General features: G+C 40.0%; 1 protein-coding gene and 1 long non-coding RNA gene across 2 annotated transcripts in view; one reads left to right on the top strand and one right to left on the bottom strand.

The window, feature by feature from the left end:
* The window catches only part of LOC119476233, a 480,685-nt gene that overhangs the window by 210,158 nt on the left and 249,018 nt on the right, over nt 1–21,509 (top strand). The gene's annotated exons all lie outside the window — the stretch shown is intronic.
* Nucleotides 1,921–21,509, bottom strand: part of mafa (v-maf avian musculoaponeurotic fibrosarcoma oncogene homolog a (paralog a)) — a 94,785-nt gene continuing 75,196 nt past the window's right edge. Inside the window, exon 3 of the mRNA XM_037749558.1 lies at nt 1,921–11,442. The gene's annotated coding sequence lies outside the window, so the exon portion shown is untranslated. The remainder of the gene's footprint in view (nt 11,443–21,509) is intronic.

Genomic DNA, 21,509 nt, shown 5'->3' with positions numbered 1-21,509 from the left:
TTGTAAACAATTTGTTGAAACGCACAAAACACAAACGTCCGCGTCTCGCCTCGCTCTGTGCGACTGTGAGTGGCTTTTAATTAATTGAAGACTGAGTCTGATAACCTTCACAAAACTATTTGCCATGCCTTTTGTTGCAGGCGGGAAGTAATCTCATTGATGAACCAGAAAATACTTCAACAAATATCACAACTAGTGGTGTCTGGCAGATAATCTACAACATGGTGTTATATTTTGGTCTGTTTGACCAAGGCCAAGGTGAAGTGAAACTTAACCTCCCTGCTTCATCTTCCACAGCTGGGATCTAGGGGTCAAAGGTCATTTTTTCTGAGACTGTGGCTTCTTTGTATTTCATCATGGATATAATGAGCGAAAAGACCTAGCACTTAAAGGGACATTGTGTAACATTTCGGGGGATCTATTAGCAGAAATGGAATATAATATTCATAACTATGTTTTCATTAGTGTATAATCACCTGAAATTAAGAATCGTTGTTTTTTCTTTAGCTTAGAATGAGTCCTTCATATCTACATAGGGAGCAGGTCCTCTTCACGGAGTCCGCCATGTTGCACCGGCATGTTTCTACAGAAGCTGGCATTTTTACGTTACCTAAAGGCCACCGTAGTTCTCCGACACGCTTGTGAAACTGTGGTAATGTGAGCCACAGAGTGCAAAACCGTGGTAACGCCAGCCACCGTCTGACTTCCGTTGCTCTTAAAGTAGTGTTATTATGGTAAGGATGGCCTCTGAGCGAGGAGAACGGCGTTACAACGGTTTTGCACTCGGCGGCTCATGTTACCGCAGTCTAGGAAAGGGAGGAGTGAGCAGAGGGTACTCAGTTGGTTGCAATCTGCAACCACACCACTAGATGCCACCAAATCCTACACACTGTACCTTTTAAAGAAGAGAGCAGGACACAAACACCCCTTAAGGCCCTTTTATAACTAAACTCTTTCATTCTCTTCAGATTCTCTTTGTCTCTTTAGTCTTCATTAATTGTATCCTTCACATCTGTACCATATCATCATGGGAAATATGCACAACTTTAGAGCATGGTTCAGGACACGACACAAAGTTTTCTTGTTACAATAATTATTTATTAAATTTAAAATATCTTTAGCACAGGTTAAAAATTAGACACTTCCATCTACCATGAGCGCCGCCTTGGGATTTAACATGGTTCTAACATGGTTGAAAATAAACACTCTTAGAAACCAAACAGATTTCTCCCGACTTTCTCCATCACTATCTTCATAAAATGCCACATTAGAGTTGCTAGGGCAGAGGCAAATTTGGCATATAGATAATAATCATCATTTTCACTTGACATAGTATTAGAAATGAGGAAAAAAAATGGACAAAGTTTTCAAAATGTCTTTCCCTTGCAAATCATGATTTGGAGAATTTGGAATGAGTCAAAATTGCTCGTTGTACCAGCTTCATAGTTTGTTTAATGGTTTTGCATTCATTTATCAGAAAGAGTTGTATGCCATTTCAAAATAACAGCACACTTTAAAGCTGGTGATACGTCTTTTTGGTGAGATAACTCGAATGGCAGCCCATGTTCTACTGCTTTTAAGCAACGGTTTTGCCATGGCATTTTATTGGCTGTGTTAGACACTAAGGATATGTAATTAATTATTAAGTGTATGCATGTGAACGTGCAGTGGCAATGAAAAAACTACAAAGAGTATGGTCAGTCTGCCGTCCTTCCCCTCATCGTCTTATTCCCCAACCCGACTAATCCACAAACCGGTGATTTATGGTCCTTTTTGCCTCACCCCTACCTTATGAAACATAAAAAAGATAACAAGTAACATGAGCAGAGCACTGTAGTAAATGGCAGGCCAATGCATTAGTTATCAGTAAGAAAACATTAACAGCAAAGACATATATTTTCCAGTTTTTAAGTTGTTTACAAACCATATCGGTGTTCACAATTTATTATGTTCTTCCATGTTTGATTTTTTTTTTTTTTTTTTGTCATTACATGCCATATGAGAAGTCTGGATTACAAAAGTACCTGAACAAATTGCTTGTATATTAGCATGCATAGCTGTTTGGTATTTACATCCTATTTACAAGGCTCGAAACTAAGAAGAGAAGGATTCTACAATACGTTTTCTTTCATGTGTGTTCATTTACATTTCTAGGATGGAGAACAAAAAGCAGCCTCATACCGATTTGCAGAGTACACAGGACATGCACATAAAGTAGAGCGTCTGCTTGACTGAACAAAGTGTGTTGTTTTATTCCCTATCACTGAAAAAGGAATAGCTGTAACAGGCTACGTCTCTGACCAGTGCTACCGCATTGCATAACACAGATCTATTTTTTTTCCCCTTTGTCTGTATTGCGCACCAGTCTGTGAGCACAGGGGGGCTTGGAAAGGTTAATTTACGATGTTAACCGTGCCGTGAAGGGAAAAGCAAATAGGAAAGAGCATGCACAGCGCCAGAGAAGGACATTAAGCTGCGGCTACATCTTTCTCTTTCTCGCTCCCTCTATCTGTCCAGTGACAACAGTAGGGCCCCCTGATGTGTACAAAGACACCGGGCTATCACCATCCATCATACTGCAGACATACTGAGAGGATCTTTCACCAGTGATCAGGCTGTAAGCAGGCACACACTACTGACACCTCAGTGTTTTTATTTATGTTGTGATCCTGGTGTCGCTCATAGCCACAGGAAAATGTCCAACGTAACACATGTGCAAGACAAAAACGAACAAAAAAAAGACATCCATTGGACGACTTAGTATAACACAAAGAGGAAGACAATAAAGGAAGTGTCTGTAACCTACAGTGTACAGTAAGAATACATAACTCCAAAATACAATGCTACATCGTATATATGCACATTTTTTACGTCTCTTATGTAGCATCAGTTTTTGTAGAAAGAATGGAAGACGTGGATATATTTAGACTGCAGACGGTATTTGTAATCCAGCTCATGGGGTGTTGCAGTCATTAAAGATATTGCTCATTTAGTGGAGAATAACATCAGTTCAATTCTCCCCACTACTACAGGTCCTTTGTCCACCTCCAGCTCATTTACACTCCACCTCTAATATAGGCAATCAGCAGCACTATACCCTCACTGGGGGTCCATAAACACTTGATTTCACAGAACTGCCTTTGATAAAGGAGGGAGGTGACTGCAGGAGCATGTTAATGTGCTTTCCCATAAAGCTTATCTCTGACTGGGGTCACGGAGGCCAAGTGGCAAGGGGCTGATCGCCATAGCAATAAGACCCTAGAAGCCGTTACTGCAGCTTACGACCCCTCTGACAATAACGGAGCCAACCAAGGCCTACCTTTGGATAATCAAACCCCTCATCCAGGCCCATGTGGGAAATAATGTGGACATTTACTACAGTACAATTGAAATGAGGGGCTAGCACAAATTAACCTCTGGTAACTGAGAAGGGCTTCATTGTGATAGGAATCATCAATTTTTAATTGTCCAACAGCAGCAGTATTTTAAAAGCATGTAAATACAAAATCATGAGCTGACCCACACGGTTGGGGCTACTGTTTCAACAAAGTTCAAAGTCATTCCAGAAAATAAATTCCAGTTCAAAGGCAACGGATTTTCTTAAAACCACATTTCTAAGGAATGTATTGTTGTTATTGTGTTGAGCTGCATGATTATTTTTCTTCTATTTTCGTCAGGTATATGTGATGATACTGTATAATTTAGTGGACTAAAGACGGGAGCTTTGAAGAACACTTTGATAGCATATGGTTATCCCCTGCTGGCTCACACTCCCTGCTCAATAGGGGGCCCAGAAGGGATGTGTGCGTAACTTTCTGGACTCTGCAAACTTTTCACTTCTCTGAAACTGAAGGATTACACCCTGTTCACAGCAGGGGGAACAGCATGCGTCCCAGCATCTCCCCTTGAGCCACTTTAATCTCCATTTTACACCCTAAAGACAAACCCTAATGTCCCCCCAAAGCATAGCCAGACTCAGGTGGCAGAGTAAATCAAGTCAATGCTATTGCCTTTCTTACTTCCCGGTGTACCTGACCCTGACCGGGTGCACACGGTCTTTGCACGATCACAATAAGCTTGATACGGCTACCAGAAAGTCCATTCAGTGTTTTCCAGATACATTAGCTCCATCAATAGCGTTTCAAAGCAGGCAAATTGGAATCTAGTTAAGCTGCCGTTAATTTTCCCTCTTTTCTGGCTCAGGTGCAGGAGACTAAATCAAGCTGTCAGAAACCAGACTGCACAGCTAAACGGTGCGCAGGCTGAAATGCCACCTGTCCACGGCTTCTGGCGATTTATTATTTCCCTGTGTATTTATTTCTACAGTGGCAACTTGTGTATTCGTAAAAGTCCCTACTGCTTATGACTCAAACTGTTTGTGTTTTGATACATTCACATACAACCCTTTCGTGAAGGTTTGAGCACAGTTAATGGTTGCTAACAGGATGTGTTTCCCTCCATTACCTAATCAGATGCTAAAGATTTGGTTTACAGCATTTATCAATGGTATTACACTGAGGCCAGCCCAGAGCGTATACTCCAATTGAGGCATTTTGGTTAATCCGATTCTCTCCAACCCAGCCACAAATCTTCTTGGGAGTCTATCTCATCTCAGTGAGGGGCTCGATGGCTAACTGCTCACCCAGAGCTCAAGCTTATGCGCAGGCCATAGTGAGGTGGGAATAAGGGCTATAAAGGCTGTATTATTCATCCCTGTCATCAGCTATGTGACATAAGGAGGTCTGCTCCGTCTTTGCTGCTGTCTGGCTATTAGAACAACCCTCATCCACTCTATCTCTGCATCCAAATCCACGCTGCTTTAAATGCTAAATGCATTTCAGGCATTTATACAAGTTCTTTTTAAGTCAAACAAATCAGTGATTATGTGAGTAATGTCGGGGTGTACACAAAATATGTTGAGCTCATACATGTGAATCATTTTTCAAGAGTCTCGGGTCGGCTCGGAGGTCAGGATTAAAGCAGAGCAGTTGACATGGGTTGCCTCACTGTAATCCTTTCCCCTTTGACCCCACTCCCACTACCCCAACCATGTCTGGCTCGAGGTCACTGTTAATCATGGCACCCCAACAGACACAGACACACACAGGAACAGGAGTGTGTTTGTGTGTGTGAGATAGAGAGAGAGAGAGAGAGAGAGAGGAAAAGAGCATGGATGTGTGTGCCTCTGCATGTTTCTACACTATAGAGTTGGTAAGTGTGAGGAGCTGTTGTTTTTTTTTTGCCATTATGTATTCCCATTTCAAATTTTCCTTTAACAATTTCCTCAGTGTTACTTAACATTGAAACACAGGTTTTGTGTTATGGCCACCAGTTTAAGTTATTTCAACTTTGATTCTGAGAAATCATGTTTTGTTAAGTCAGTTTGGTACAATGGACAGCTCTAAATACTATAATACCCATGAGCCTCGACCAATGTTGTCAGCCAGAGATGCGAATCAGAGCTGTAGTGAATTCAAAACTCTTTGTCTTAGCAATTAGGAACAAAATGTGGCGGCCATAATTGCTGAATTCCTCCAAAATTGATCCAGAATCCAAAAGTGAACTAATTTAAGCTGCAGATTGTAATTCTTCTCAACATTGTAAACTTCTGTCCTCTTATGAGTGCACATAAAATAACTTTAAGCTTGTTGTTTTGACGTCTCTTGCTTGCTGAATAGCACATTTGGGAGTCTTAGTCAATGTCTCCCTGTAAGTTTTTATGTACACAGGCTTCTACCCTTTGATCAAATGATCAGATATTTTCGAACGCACTTGTTAATCATTTGTACCGATGATTCAAGTGGGAGAGTTTCATGTAGGGCTGCACAATTAATCAAAATGTTATCAAAATCACAATATGACCTATTGCAATTTTTCAATAGCAGGAGGCTGAATATTTGTTAAAGGCAAAACGTGTGTCAAAACACCATTTTATATTAAATATTTTATGCATCAGAGATGTCCTGGTCTACACAACATATACTACAAACTAAAGTAAACATCTTTGTTTGGTACAGATTGCCTCAAAAATCACACTATAATCATTTTAATACAGTATGTTTTTTCAATGAAAATGAGAATAATTGTGTAAAAATTATCATTCCCTCTAATATCGCAAATCATAATGCAATATCAGTCAAAATAATCTCAATTAGATATTTTTTTCAAAATTGTGCAGCCCCAGTTTCATATCCATTCAAGCTGTAGAAGCGCTCCAACTGTAGGTCACCTAACATTGTGCGTGGGAAAATAATTCAAACAGCTCCTTCCACTTCTCAACTCTATTATGCAATGTGAAGTGAATCTATAGCTTCTTGACTATCTGAAAATGTTACACTTCATCGTACCAGCATTTCAACTTGTCAAAGTTTCATTCTTACAAGTCCAAATGAAATTGAAATTGTTACTTGTAAGCATGGTTGAAATTGTTTGTTAAAACATTTAGACATTACATCTCTGTGGTGATCTTGACTCATCTCCACGACTGTATTGTATTTTATATTTGTTGCCGTAACAAAAGCCTTAATCCACATGTTACTGTCATCTTCAGACCGGCCACCTTTGTACTGCACCTATTGTCTGTCTTACACGGGTTGTTTTTCTGCCCAGTGTTCTGCCTCTGTGTTTACTCTGTCACTTGGCCCCCATGTGTATCTGCCTCAATGGCCCAGAGATGTACGCAGCACACACACTAGCTAGCCAGTGATGACACTAATGGAGTGTTTAGTCAGGAGGACATAGACTTATTAACCAGTTGAGAGAATGGGCTAGATGGTAATCAAATAAAGCGGCGATAAGTTAATAAGCTGTATGTGCACTGGAGTAAGCTACACAGGATTTATCTTGACTGGCATGGCACGTGCATGCTGCTACTCATTGAGACACACGAGCATGGTACTGTCAACATGGTTAAGTGGAGATAGTATATCTATGTAGCTGTTCTGTTTATCACATTGCAAGTTGATGCTACAAAATGTTGTCTTTCTGTTTAATCCGTGCTCTTTCGCTCACTCAGACCCATCCTTTGCTTAATCCAAAAACAAGATTGTGAAGCTGCTTTATCCTGCTCTCACACTGACCACTGAGATGGATGGAGCGCTTTGCTGAAACAGATTATATCTATCCAGGAAAAGAGGGGAAATGGGAGGAGGATGGAGGGAATGAAGATAGAAAAGGACAGGATTGAGAAATGGTAAAGAAAGGTAGGAACCTTGTGGGTGAATGGGGGGAAGAAGAGAATGAGGAAGGCTGATTAAGTGGGGCCCATAGGAGGGAGGTGGAGGAGAGGAAGGCAGTGGACGGGGCCCAATAGGGGGTAAATCTGAGTCAGTAGTGCTCTATATCTTTCGTATCCCTGCCCCCCTCCTCTCTCCCACATATCCATCATGTTAATATACCTACAGCGTGGCCCTCTGGGTAATATATCTTTGACCTGTGATTACGCTAACAGCTTATTGTTTGCACACTGAACAATCCCATTATGTCGACGATCTGTTTACATACAGCCTTGCTGTTTAGATTAGCACGGTGTGTGTGTGAGTGGGAGAAAGAAAGAGCAAGGATGTGTCTCTATGCGTTTGTGTTCACACATTCTGTCTGTCTATGGACACGTACATCTCTGCGTGTTTATGTACATGTGCTGACCTCGCTCAGGGTCATCGCCAGATAAATGCTTCCCCGACTGTCAGGGCAGAACAACGCATTCAAAAGCAGAGAAAAACAAATCAACCTGTCACACGTCGCCTGCAGCTGCGCAGAAACGGAGCTTTGTTTGACTTCTGAGAAAGTGGAAAGCCTCGAGGCTCAGAGAAGATCAGCACTTGCTCAATGTCTTGTTTCCTACCACATACTACGTCTCGTGTTTGAGTGACATCTTCATCCTTCCTGTATTTTAAATCTTCTTTAACTAATCACTGCTAAGTCATAAGTCTTAATTTCAAGTTTGTTTACATGTTGACTGTAAATACCCTCATGTGATTCAGTGTGCTCTGACAGTATTTGAATTAAGACGAATTCTTCATATATATTGGCTGCACAAGGGGGCATACACATTAAGTAATCTACAGCACCTGTATTCTGCTTAAATGACTATTTTCTTGATGCATTGTGTAGATTTTGATCAGTTTGATTATTTTTAGTGAAAAAGGAAACACACCTACTAGGGATGGGATGATACACCTATCTCCCCACTCGATACTATCACGATACTTGGGTGCCAATTCGATATGTATTGCGATTTTTAAGTATTGTGATTCGATATTACGATTGTGATTATTGCGATTTTTTTTTTTTATACTTTTTAACACTAGGAGAAAGTTGAATCATACACTTCTAGGGACTTTTACTTTGGAAAATATCTAAATAATTACAGGAAGAATCTTTGATTTTCAGCAAGTATGTAGTCAGAGATGTCCTGAAGTCAAATATATCAGTCACTGTCAGGCATTATTTATAAAAAGAATTTCCAGCACCCCAAAAATCTAAAAACAAAGATATTTCCGTCACAAATTAGTGGTATTTTCTTTTTAATTTATAAGGGGCATGTCATGTTTTATACTTCTGGTGAATATAATCCAATCAATCTTATTTCCATGTATGTATTTTGTATACACAGTTCCCTTCGTTAACACCTTATTTTGAAAACCGGATGTAGTCCCACGTGTATATTTCCTCTAACTTCGCCGAGTGCGTCACTAGCTCTCCCATCGGCTCCGTTCTCTTTATACATCCATGGTCAGCTCCATCAAGGTGTTGAATGCATTTAACATAAATGTCAGTATATGGGTCCTCTACAGTTGTATCGTCGGCTGATTTGACCACAAAGATGAAGCAAATATATTGCTTCTGGCATTAAAAAATCAATTTCAAAATTCCATTCCAAGAATCCATTTTTTTTCCCACCCTTAACACCTACACCAGAGTTTAAATCTAATGTATCCCTACTTAACATGATCTTCCATGTTAGTGGAGCTGTGTCTGTGAAGGAGTACAGCTGTTGTGGGCAGGCATTGAAGAACCATTGGGATAGAAGGGTAACAAGTATTTAACCACAGGGCTGAACATCTGGTTGAGCTGAAGGCCATGCTCATTAACACGACGTTAACCTCAGACAGGACGTGAGGTCATGACGGCCCAGAGAGCCGCATGACGGTGTAACAGTTTGAGGTTAAGGGGTTTTTGAACTCTCCGAGGTGGCTGCCGGTCAGAACAGAATATTCTATAGGTGGACAGACCAGGAGAATACTTGGACATGAGCTCAACTCAACCCCTAAATTTTCCTGTCCTATCCTTTCTCCCGAGCCTCGCTCCCTTTCTCCGCTCTGCTCTCGGACTTCTCTGGCAGCGCGTAGACTCATTGAGATGTGCAAATCCCTTTGACATAGGATGAATAGACAGTTGCTGGCAGGATGCCCCATGCCACTTTGTGCGCTGCCACTTAATTGGAGCGCCCCAGTTTGCCTTCCCTCCTCTCCTCTGCTACCCACGCTCGCTGTGGCCAGGTTCTGTCTCACATCAAAGGCGAGGTTATGTGTCCCTTCAAAGAGTTTAAAATCTATCGGCGCTGCTGTTTGGCTGAAGAGGACCTTTCACAATAGAAACGGGGGGCGGTAAAACAGTGTCACTGTACATTTTCTCAAATCAAAGAAAGGAGATGTGAAGCTGACAAAGAGCTTGCATTGGCTTAGAGAGTCAATCCAGTGACTTGGCCTATACCTGCACAACCTCTTCTATGAATAATGGTCACGTTCCATCTACAAGTCAGCATGCAAAGCACAGCATTTGCGACTATACATAGTGGATATACTGTACATATATACAGCAACGTATTGAAGTGGCGCTGTGTGTATGATTGTGCATCTGTATGCATGCGCTCATATGTGTGAGTGTGTTTGTGTCAAAGTGAGCCAGTGTTTGTTTTTCCCCCATTGCCATGTGTGTCCATCATGGACACTTTCCTCATGAGGCTCTGGGGACATGCAGTGGAGAAGTGGACAGCAGAGGGGTCACTGATAAGTTGTGGTTTCCTAGACGCACAGCACACACTGACTGAGAGGTAGAGGATGCACAATGGTGGAGATGATGAGGTGTTCAACAACCTAGTGTTTTCCCCCGTTGTCCATGCAAAGGTTTTCAGTCTTCGCCAGTGACGGGGGGTAACCTTTGAGGTTGTCTCTTCGTTGGCTCGGCATATTATCAGTCAGTCCATTTGGTTATCTTCGTAGTCCATAGAAGACGGAGGTCAGAGTCCTCATGTCCACATTGCAATCAATGTGGTGTTCTTTTCCCATCATGTGTAGGCTTGGGATCAGAGCACCGTTTCAAACAATGCAAAGAAAAAAAGTGTCCCTCGCTTCGCTACAGCAGTTACAACCCACACATGGGGAGGGAGAGGGCAATTATTGCAATGGGAAAGAATAAATAGGTAGGTATTGGGGGGGGGGAAAAAATGTAAATAACAATATAAAATGTTAGAAATAATATTTAGTAGTGCCAAGGTAGACTTTGTTACAGGCTTTGTTGAATTTTCCTCTTCAGTTTGACTGTTGTGTTTCCTGATGGAATTGATACCAAAGGAATCGCTGCCTTATAATCCTTGTACGGTAGTCAAACAATAACATTACCTATAGCTAATGCCTTTATGCATCTATTTAAATACACAGGAAAAGTGTCCAGATACCTGGGTCTATGTCTTTAACTATCAGAGAAGTTTGAGTATTTTAAACTTTTAAAAAGGTTGTCTGAAATATCCACGTATTGAGATTTGTCATCTACTAGGGGAGTGGTAAATATACACTATAGTCTGTTCCATGCTGTCTTCATTCGTCTCTATTTACATGTACTAGTGTGGATACTGGAGAGGAAGACTAGGCCGTTATGTAAAGAGAATAAGAAGAGTAGGAAGTACAATTTTTTACAGTCCAAATAACTCCAAAGAGTAGAGAAATGATATTGGAAATGATAATTACATGAGGAGGTAAGAAGAATACTGACTTTATGGAAAATATTGAACCATGAGTACTCTATCCACAGTCATGAAGGTTGGTGAGAGCGACTTGGTATGTTTCCTATATTAGGAATAAGAATAGGGTTTTATTATGATCTATTTACAGACGCATGCATCAATGATCTTCCCACCAAAGAGAAAATAGTCCTTCCAGTGTATCTATCTGACATTGTCAACAATCTCATGAGTATGAGTCTCTCTGTTTTTTTTTTTTTCTTTTTTTGTGTTTCGTAGAAAAAAGCTGGAGGTAAAATATTAGGGAGGGAATCAGGAGCATAAGAGGCTTTCAAGAATATCACTGTAGGGATTCCGAGGGATTTCAGCAGGTCTCGTCTTTTGTTCTTCAGTGAAGTCATTTTTGAATGTTGTGCTTTGTAGGTGTCTTCGTGCGATTGGTCGGCCGCTCTGATGTCATCACTGCTCAGTCGTTGGGTTATCTGTTGACAGAAAGAGAAATATAGAGGGAAGAGAAGAGAGGAGGACAAGAAAAGAAAAAAGAAATCATTAAAGTATGACTCGGACCACAAACTCCCTCACACACTTTAGTGCTTCCATGCACAAACACACACATACACATAAAGTGCACCATGAGGCAGTGAGTGAAGTCCACATTGTGACCCTTGTCTAAACTCTAAACTAGGAGAGACGAGCAAGTTGAGTGTGGATGAGTCTACTCCATGTCTACAGCCTTCTATTATTCCAGTAGTTTACTCACAAAAATACGGTTCTTTATTCTGTTTTTGTGTCTTGAAATACACAAAGTTTGGTGAGACCCCTCGGCAGCTTGTGCACCGGATGATTCATGTAGCCAGAAGGAGCACTTTGTGGGTGGGCCATTAGACTCAGAGACTACAGTGGAATTCAGCTACTATCTACTAGAGATCCAATTACATGACCCTACTGTAAAGGTGCCTAGCCTGCACCCATTATAAATCACCATAAACAAAGCAAGTATTGACATTGCACCGTTACAGCTCCACTCAGGCCTGTAAAATCTGAAGTTATTATCTTAGTTGCATACGCTCAATTCGTCCAACGATGATGTTATTTACTAGCCATAAGATGTTTAATTTTTATATTCATTTACATGATTTTAGTGTTCCCAAAGACGAGGATAGAGCTAGAGACAACATATGCAATGTGTTGATAAAAGATAGTCAAGACTGTAATTTCATTCCAGTATTATGAACTACTATTTCCAATATTACTGTTATTTGTAGTATCATCTTCTGTAACACACACACACACACACACACACACACACACAGAGTATGCACACACCCTTTCTCAGTGTCCCCTCTACGTGTGACATTAGTCGTGTTTACATTCAATTGTCAAGCGAATTTGAAGCGCACTTTCGAAATTATGCAAAAAAATAAATGAAAATTAGTCGCGTTTCCATCAACTGGTTTGGAGCGAATAAACTCGGCTACACTACTAGTTTGGTCAGAAGTATAGTTTGTGAACTGGAAACAAAACAAGTCGACCTGGCCATCTAATTATCTACAAGAGAAAAATGGACAGATGTCTTCAGGAATTTGTTTCAATTGGCAAGTTTTAATTATTCTTTCATTTCAGCTAGTATTGGTCATGTTTCATGCTGTCCAGAGACAAAGATGAGCATTTGCACATTATGGGAATATCTGAGAAAATGCCGATAGCGAAAAAGATGATGTCACCAAATCATTTCCATAACCCATTAAGCGCATCATCTGTTTTTCGACAAAGGCTAAAAATACAGCTTTTCTAATGTGATACTTCAAAATTAGGGGTGGGAAAAAAATCAATCCACCTATGTATCACAATTTCTTTTTTTTACGATTTTGGAATCGATTTTTTTGTGTCAGATTCAATATATTTGCATCATTTGAGTCGATGCGGAGGTAGAAGGAAGTTACCTCTTTTATTCTTGTAGTCTGAGTAACGTGGCATCATATCCATTCCGTATCCGTCAACCAAAACATTTTTTATTATTATTACATGGTATTAAAACGGTTAACAAAAATCGCAATAAATCGTAATATCGAATCGCAATTCTTGTAGAATCGCAATACTTAAAATTCGCAATACGTATCAAATCGGGAGATAGGTGTATTGTCCCAGCCCTATTCAAAATTAGGGATGTGCGTTCCAAGCAAAAATACTATTCGAAAATCACTGGGAATTATTCCATTATTATTCGAATAATAATAAATGTGCATAAAAATGCGTGAATGGAAACGCGACTATTGTTTCTGTGTGTCTTTCACCACATAAGGCACAAATCACTGCGAGCTATATGTCTCTGCTTTGTCCACCTTTTGCACAGCAGTGAGCCATGTTCTATATGAGCTAATATCCTCACAACAGAGATCACAGCCGTTGCCCCGGGGCATGCTACATCCACTCTACGAGAACACCAACAGTCAAGGCTCCAGCCCTTCAAGACCCAATGTGGTCCCAGGGTGTGTGATAACTGAGTATGTGATGGGAATGCAGGGCCATTTGGACCTCCAAAGCCAGGTGTTAGCACTTCAGATCACTGCCTCATCAATAATTGACAGAGGCAAACCAATCAGAACAATTTGCTCCCCACACCGAAGTGCTAGAGCCGCCTAACACCGGTGAATCATTAATGAGGCAATTAGCTGAAATGGTTAGACGGTTAGCCCTCACTGGCAGCGCTCCTGTGACGCTACTGCGACGGGTCTCCTTATACAGGAGCCGCACATGATGGAGTGATGTGCCGGCCAACACAAGCTGAGGGAGAGAAAGAGTGGAATCACACAACAGCGCTTGGAGACAGAGCCGAGACTCTTTAAGGTTGGAGTGTAACTTGTGTCAGTGATGCCAGCTCTCCATCTGTTGACCACGGATCAGAGGGCCAATAATGGGAACAAACCCAATTGGCCATTACCATGGGAGATTGACCTTTATTGGTTGTTGTTACCATTGCACAGACCAACAGAAGCCGTCTCCCGGGTGATTCAAGTGTGGGAGAGCCTTTATGGACATGGATAAAATCGACCCCAGTGACATCACTCAAACATGGGGGAAGGAACAACAACAATAACAGCAAAGATGGAGTTTGCCTTTGAAGAGCAGAGATCCTGGATTGTTGTTTGAGAGGAAAATCAAAGCCCCAAGGGAGCTGCTCACAAAGCCCCATCGATTGGCCATATTGGAACCATTTCATAGTTTATCGATGCTCCTCTGCCTGCTCTCTCAGCCCTGGGTCCAGTACATGCTCAATTAAACCAGCAACCTTGATGTCAGGAACAAACCATACAAACATTACACGCTGCATGGATTATTCCCAAACACACACACACACACACTCCTATCTAAAGTAAATATTTCACGGTCTATCCATTTTTGTTTAGGCCAGATGATATTAAAATTATGTTGTTTACTGTTCCTCATTTACAGCTTTTCCCTGCGAAAAAAAAGTATTTCCTTTTGAAATGTTCAGCTTCCCAATCATCCTAATGCATTCTCAGTTTCAGTATATATCGTTGTGATGGAACGATTTGGAATGAGAGTGAAAAGGAAGAAGCAATAGAAGGAGAGGGAGTGAGGCTGAAAGAGAGGAGGGGGAGGAATGCATACTAAACTCTTAGGGTTCATTGCTGAAGTATAACCTAAGACTATAAAATTAGATCTCAAAAAAGTGTACTGTATATTATGCTTTATATTTATAAAAAAATCTGAATACTTGTGCAGATAGTTTAAATTTTAAAATGTTTTCTTATTTGTTTGTTTTTTAATTTATTCCAAGTTTCACCTTAATCTATTCTCAAAAACTGAGCAATTTTAAAGTATACTTTTAAAGTCGAGATTAAATGCCTATTCAACCCTTTTAGATCACATCTCAACAAAATATGAAAAAAATAAAATCAATATATTTTACATATTTTTATATTAAAAACAATTATCTTTTCTTCCTGTAAAACAAAATATGACACATGCTTGCACTACCAACCAATCTCAACCAGTAATATCATTACATCCATCCATTAATCAATCTGCAACTTCTAGCAACAAGGAACTCACTTTTTAGCGGTCCAATCAAATGCGAAGGATTTGATTTACATCCCTCTTGTAACTGTACACCACTCAGTTATTCCAATGAAGTGGGGATTACTCACAATACATAATCACCTAACACACCTAACACTCTAACTTCCGTTTCACCTGGACATCAAGTATTTTGTCAATTTCATACAGTAGTGTGAACATACTACAAACTGAACTAAGTTGAAATTGAAGCGGGTTGTTCTCATACATTGTTCGTATCAATACCTATACATTACCTAAAAGTAATGCACTGTAACTCATATATATCCAATGAAATCAATTTGTGTGCAATTTAAGTAATCATGAACCAGGAAATATAACGTTGATTTATTTGTCACATAACTTACGTAGTGAAGTAACACCACTTCCGGATTTATTTTAATCTAAACCACGACCTTTTCCTAAACCTAACTAAGTAGTTTTGTAGCCTAAGCCTAAGGAAGTTGTTTTCTGTGAAGACATAAGTTTATTTTGAAAAGACTGTATGCATGTAATAAGCAGAAATTGGCACCAGCTGCTGGACATTCATAGGAAAACAAACAGTAAAAGAAGGAATAACTTTTTTGTTAGATATCATACGAACCGTTGTAAGAGAATCTGTTGATTGATTGGGGCAAAAGGGGGATGTTGACAAGGAAATAACCAGTGCAATCTCCTCATCTAGTCTGTTGGTGGAACATGGCATGACGGCCTGCTGCGAAGAGATCACCAAGAACTCTTCTGGTTTTTAGAGTGCATTGTTACTTATCTGATCTGAGCTTTAGAGGGTTCACTGTCGAACCTTTATACAGATTACATGTAAACCCTCATGTGTGCTGAACAGAAAAAAAAAAACACTTTCTCCAGTCACCTATTGTAGCTAATAACCAGATTCAACAGAATGATCCTTCATTAATACACTGCTGTCAAATTACTTCTGATGACATATTTTAATGCCAATGGGAGATAAAAGCAATTTGCACATAGAAGAAAATAGCTCCAGTGATCTGCTCCATTATTTGCCCCCGTTTTAACACTCTCGGGCTCGATTTCCTAAGAAGTCTGAAAAAATCCCCTCCGGTGTATTGGTAAGTTACGCTTCACAAAGCAATCAGTTTGGGAAATAATTAAGTACGGCGATAGCAAGCACTTCACAAGAGCTATAGGACATAGAGAATGGTTGTTATCTAAATTCATTTGATAATCATAATTTTAGATGTTTTATTTAAAAAAAAAAAAACATTAGTTATGAGTCCAAGTGAACCTGACATTGTTGGACCCAACCTTCTTGAGAACAATTTAGGCTCTATTGAGAAAAGTATTGAAACTTAATTTAAGTAAAAATGACCTGGTAAGACTGCAGTCATAACAACCTACTGTCAGTTTTTTCCATTTAATCTTTAATTTTATAATCATTTGATCATGAGTCGTACTAGAGCGGTTTTTCCAATGTCTCTATTTTAACCACTATTTTTCTCAAACCAAACAAAGAAATAGTTTTTCAGTTTCTAATTGGCTAAATAAATTGGGATAAACCAGTCCATCTGGACAGTTAAACAGCTTGTCCACAAAAAAAATATTTTGTTCTTCTCAGGCAACAATAAAATGGACATTAAAGTTGGATGGAATGGATCCCCTTTGTTTCAAGAAAACATTTTATTGTTGATGCAAATGAAAGATTACCATTAATTGATTAGTAGCCGGGTCGACCTGTGTTGCTAATATTGACACTTGTGCAGATACTGTAGACAGCTAGTCTCTGTTTAATGATTGCTATTCACTTTTATAGCCCTCTCAGGATGCCATCCTCAATAAATATTTGCAAACAGGAAATTTGCAGTATGACTTGAGAGAGTAATAACCCTGGCACCTATGTGTTTTGAGATTAACGTGTAATTAAAATAGTAAATCAATATTTATTAAGCAGTAGTATGAAGCAAATGAGAAATCAGGTCATATAATGAGTCACTGGACAGAGGAGGGTTCTTTAAAGGAGCATTCTGCAATGTAAGGATAAATACGTACCGGGAACTTTAATAAAAATCAATCAGAGATACTGTAAATCACTTGGCATACACACACATATACACACACTGTTCTTAAGCTCATTCACAAATGCAGGTACAGAAACCTCACCTCACCCTGAAGACCACCTTCCTTTCCAAACCACACTTTTAAAATGTGAGTCTACACTTTTTCACTTACTCACCACAGCTTTTCCCACAGTTATCACTTTAAGACTTTGATGCTTACGTTTGCTACAACTGCAGAGACAAAACACCTGAAAGCACCCCCCCACCTCTCACATTACTGAGCACAAAGAGGCCCCACCGTCCATACTTTCCAGCCATCTATGCTGGAGTACGGAAAAGAGATGTTAAAAGCTTAATGGACCGCTCCTCTTATTGTTTAAAAATTGCCCGACATATAAATGGCTGAAGAAAACATTGGTTGGCCTCAATTATGCATTGAAAATAAAGTTATGAGCTAGTGGCTGAATTATTGATGCTGGCACCGGCAACAAAAGCATGTTGGCAACGTGTCACAGCTTTTTTGCTGATGCTTCATCTTGTATTGATAATTTTTCCATCTAAAAAGCCCATGAAGTCTTGATCTGTGAAAGATGGAAAAACACACCACGAGTATTGGAAATCTAATGCAATATTACTGGAAGAGGAAAACAGATAACATCGAGTAACATAATGGAAAAAAAAAAAGAAATATGTAGCTTTGAGACAGGATTTAGATATGGTCTGTTGTTTGAGAAATATGTTGTAAGATCTCTGAAGTGTTAGATATTCTACAATGAGACCTTTTCTAACCGCTTCGTAGAGGTGTTACATTGCTGCCAATATTTCTCAACAGTATGTCTTTATACTGTGTGTGTGTGTGCGTGCGTGCGTGCGTGCGTGCGTGCGTGCGTGCGTGCGTGCGTGCGTGCGTGCGTGCGTGCGTGCGTGTGTGTGCGCGTGCGTGCGTGTGTGTATAAAATAGGGCATAAAAGCACTAAGGCTCTCGGTCTTGGGACTGTCCCGTGTGAATGACGCACTTCCTGAGATGCAAATGCTTGTGGTTCATCTGCCGATAGCCTCTCTCTATCCTATTTGTCTCACTGACTCTGTTTCAGCTAACTATACGCACACACACACACAATACACATCTGCACGTAAGCATCGGCTTATGCAGAGCAAGAAAAAAAAAAAATTGCACATGCTTGTTGTAATGAATCAGAAATAATTGTGAGACACGTGTGATTTGGGTCATAATATTTGCAAATTACCTCCTCTTTTTTTTCCGTTTAACAGTAGTTGTGACCAACACCAGCAGACATGATGAAGTAAAAAAAAAAAAGATAAAGAAAGTAGAGAAACAAAGTACTGAAATATAAAAATAGTTGTGTCTGAACTCCCTTCATTTTTCTGCGAAGTGAACAAAACGCTGCTCTCCAGCGAGGTTAGTTGAGCAGATGATTTGATGTGTGGAAAATCCCAAATGACCTTCCGCTGATCCTTTCACTGAATAAAAGACGGTCACTGTTGAAGATCAGTATCTGATGTCAAATATACGGGCCAGGGATGTTGCCTTGTCTTTTTCCATTTTAGATTTTTATAAACTTATATATATCTTTTACTGATGAACATTTCACACAGTTGTTTGCCTCTTTTTCCCCACAGCGTTTCTTTTTTTCCCTTTCTACATCACAACTATTACTCTAGGTCAGAGTAAACACACACGGTAGATATATAAATAGATTCACATACCGTTGTGCTATAAATGACTGACAGAGGTGAAAAGTGTTTTACTTTGGAGTTGGATAGCACAGTTTTATAATCGGTGGGGTAAAGTGTTACTCTGCAACCCTCTCGTCAAAGTGAAGCAGATTGTGGCAAAAACTCGAATCAAACACACTCATACTCTATTTACACATGACCTAAAATTATAACCACTCAGTAGAGACGATGACTTATCATGATGGACTTGAGCGCTCCACCTATACGGCTGCTATGGAAGTTCCCTATTAATATTAGCAGTGAGTCAAGGAACCCTTATCTCTGTGGATGATTTGAGTGTTATTCTGAGGAGCTCTCTCGAGTTCACCGAGGCAAATTTACTGTTAAAGAAACCATAGTGGAGACGGCGATTACCCAATCGGATCCTGTGTTTATAGACTTAGCCACAATGAGAGCGGCACCACACTCATTTAGTGTTTCACAATCTGCGGCCGTTTAGCAGTCTCTGCAAAGACAAACACACTGTGAAGAGCTTGAATGAGACTAATGTTTCTCTCTTTGTCATTTTTGGGTATGTGATTTAATTTTTGAGTGCAAACTGAGCTCATTCTCTACTGAGATGTTTTATGTAGTACCATGAAAGTGTTTTTAATTAAATTTCACACATATACTGTACATACTTCAAACAACTTGTGCAAAAAAAAGTTCCTTTAAACAAGTATTCAGCATGATTATGGAGATGAATATGCTGTTAAAACACTTAAGATGTATAAAGGAAATAAAATTGAATTTCTTTGTGAATGAAAATACGTTTATATATTTTAAGTGTTTTATTGTATCTCATCTGCCAAAATGGCGATTCATTTTTCATTGTTTTTTAGTTACATTTTTGAGCAGATGCTTTCGATCGCTCTATGCTTTCTTTCATTAGAAATGGGAATAGTTTTTAATTAGTTTATTAATTGTTTCATATAATGGTAATAATTATAAATGTAAATATATTTTCTAAAAACACTTTCTGGAGCTGTATAGATGCACAGTATCTTAAATAAAAATAGTTTTAGCTTTTTAATACCTTGTTTTATAAGTGCTCTAGCTATTTAACAGAAAAGAGACCGATACTACTTTTTACAGACCTCGGCAGCTGACATTTTCAGCAGGCGTTAAAAACGGCTCAATGAATCATCTGTCAACGTTTGAACACAGAAAGAGGTTGACAAAGATAAAAAAAAACAGAAGTGAAACTGAGCTGAAAAACGAGTTCCTGAGGTATTTCTCACGCAACATTATGACTGTCCTCAGCCCGAGGCCGAGTTCAGGCCACTCACAATCAAACATCCACAATATCTGCTGGCATGATTCACTGAGCAGCACTCACTCTCTCACTCACTCGCGGTTGATGCGCTGCTACAGGAAAGAGAGGATGCTCTAGTGGATGTTTGAGTCAAACAACCACTGGTCACAGTTTTACGTGCCCCATACCTCTCCCGTCTACTCATTTGTGCTCTTTGGATGTGCAGCACAGCCTTTAAAAAAAAAAACCAGCATGTGGATATATTTTTTGCTTTGTATCAGTTTCGTGGCGCAGGTGACTCAGCTCCTGTCATGCTTCGGTCTTTCATCTCCGTAACGGCGACTGCTGAGATGCTCTTACTTTTATTTCCGATAAGTGAGTGATTTTATGTTTAACTGGCAGTCGGAGGCCACTGTTAACCTTTCCACACCTCTGCAACAGTGTGTTTTTCACCTCATTTGTGAGGTGTGAGATGTGTGCTAGTAGAGAGCCGCCCACTCTCTTCCGTTCCAGGGTCCCATAATGTTAGCCCGTGGAGGAGCCGCTGAGGAGATCAATATCCATCAGACTGCTAAAATAAATACATTTATCACACCCTGATACTTGCTACAGCACGCCATGTTACATCTGATTGGAGGCAGAGATACTCAGGCTCACCCACCAGCTAAAGAAGCTCCCTTACTGTTTCTGTGAGAGATAAAAACACATAACACACGGGTTGTCATTTTCAACGGTGTTGAGAAAGAAGATGACAGACTCGTGGCCTCAAAAAGAACAATACATTTGACTGCGTGCTTCATCTTTTGCACGCTCGCTCCGTGTTTTAAAATCTCATCTGAGCGAAATGTTCCTTCTGTCCTCCCTCTGCTGCAGATAAAGAACAGGCGTTTGAGTAATTATGGTGCATTATCGCCGAGGAACGTTTCATTGCTACATTTTAAGCTGTGTAGTGAGCGGTGACAAACGAACGACCATTTTAATTTCTGTCAGGAGGAAAAACACATGGCTGGAGCCAATGAAGTCAGCTCTCTCATTCTGCCACTGACTGAGACCATCTGGACCAAATAAAGTTTTTCCCTTTGAATCAACAGCTGTTGGAAATTACACTCCTTCTCTATATATCAGTCTTTTTTTTTCTGCACGCATTTTAAAAACCAACCGTGTTTGTTTTATGGTTTTAGTTTATTGCCAGATCTGATCAGTGCTCACAGAAGAAAAGAAAATAAAACACGACTTTCTAAACGCACCTGTTTCCCCTCATTGTTTCTCTCTCTTTCCCCCTCTAACTCTGCCCTCTCTGTGGCGGTGATCGAAGGGTTGAACGTGTCAGTCAATCTGTCAGCGGCTGACAGTTTTACAACACATGCACTACACTGATGGGCGCCATCACTCACGTAACGATTGCCCTCCACGCTGAAATCAAAAGACAAGACAGAGCGAGAGG

The sequence above is a fragment of the Sebastes umbrosus genome, chromosome 2, assembly GCF_015220745.1.
Source record: "Sebastes umbrosus isolate fSebUmb1 chromosome 2, fSebUmb1.pri, whole genome shotgun sequence".
Lineage (NCBI taxonomy): Eukaryota > Metazoa > Chordata > Actinopteri > Perciformes > Sebastidae > Sebastes > Sebastes umbrosus.
The sequence above is the reverse complement of the archived record's forward strand: the minus strand, read 5'-3'. Positions and strand labels throughout refer to the sequence as shown.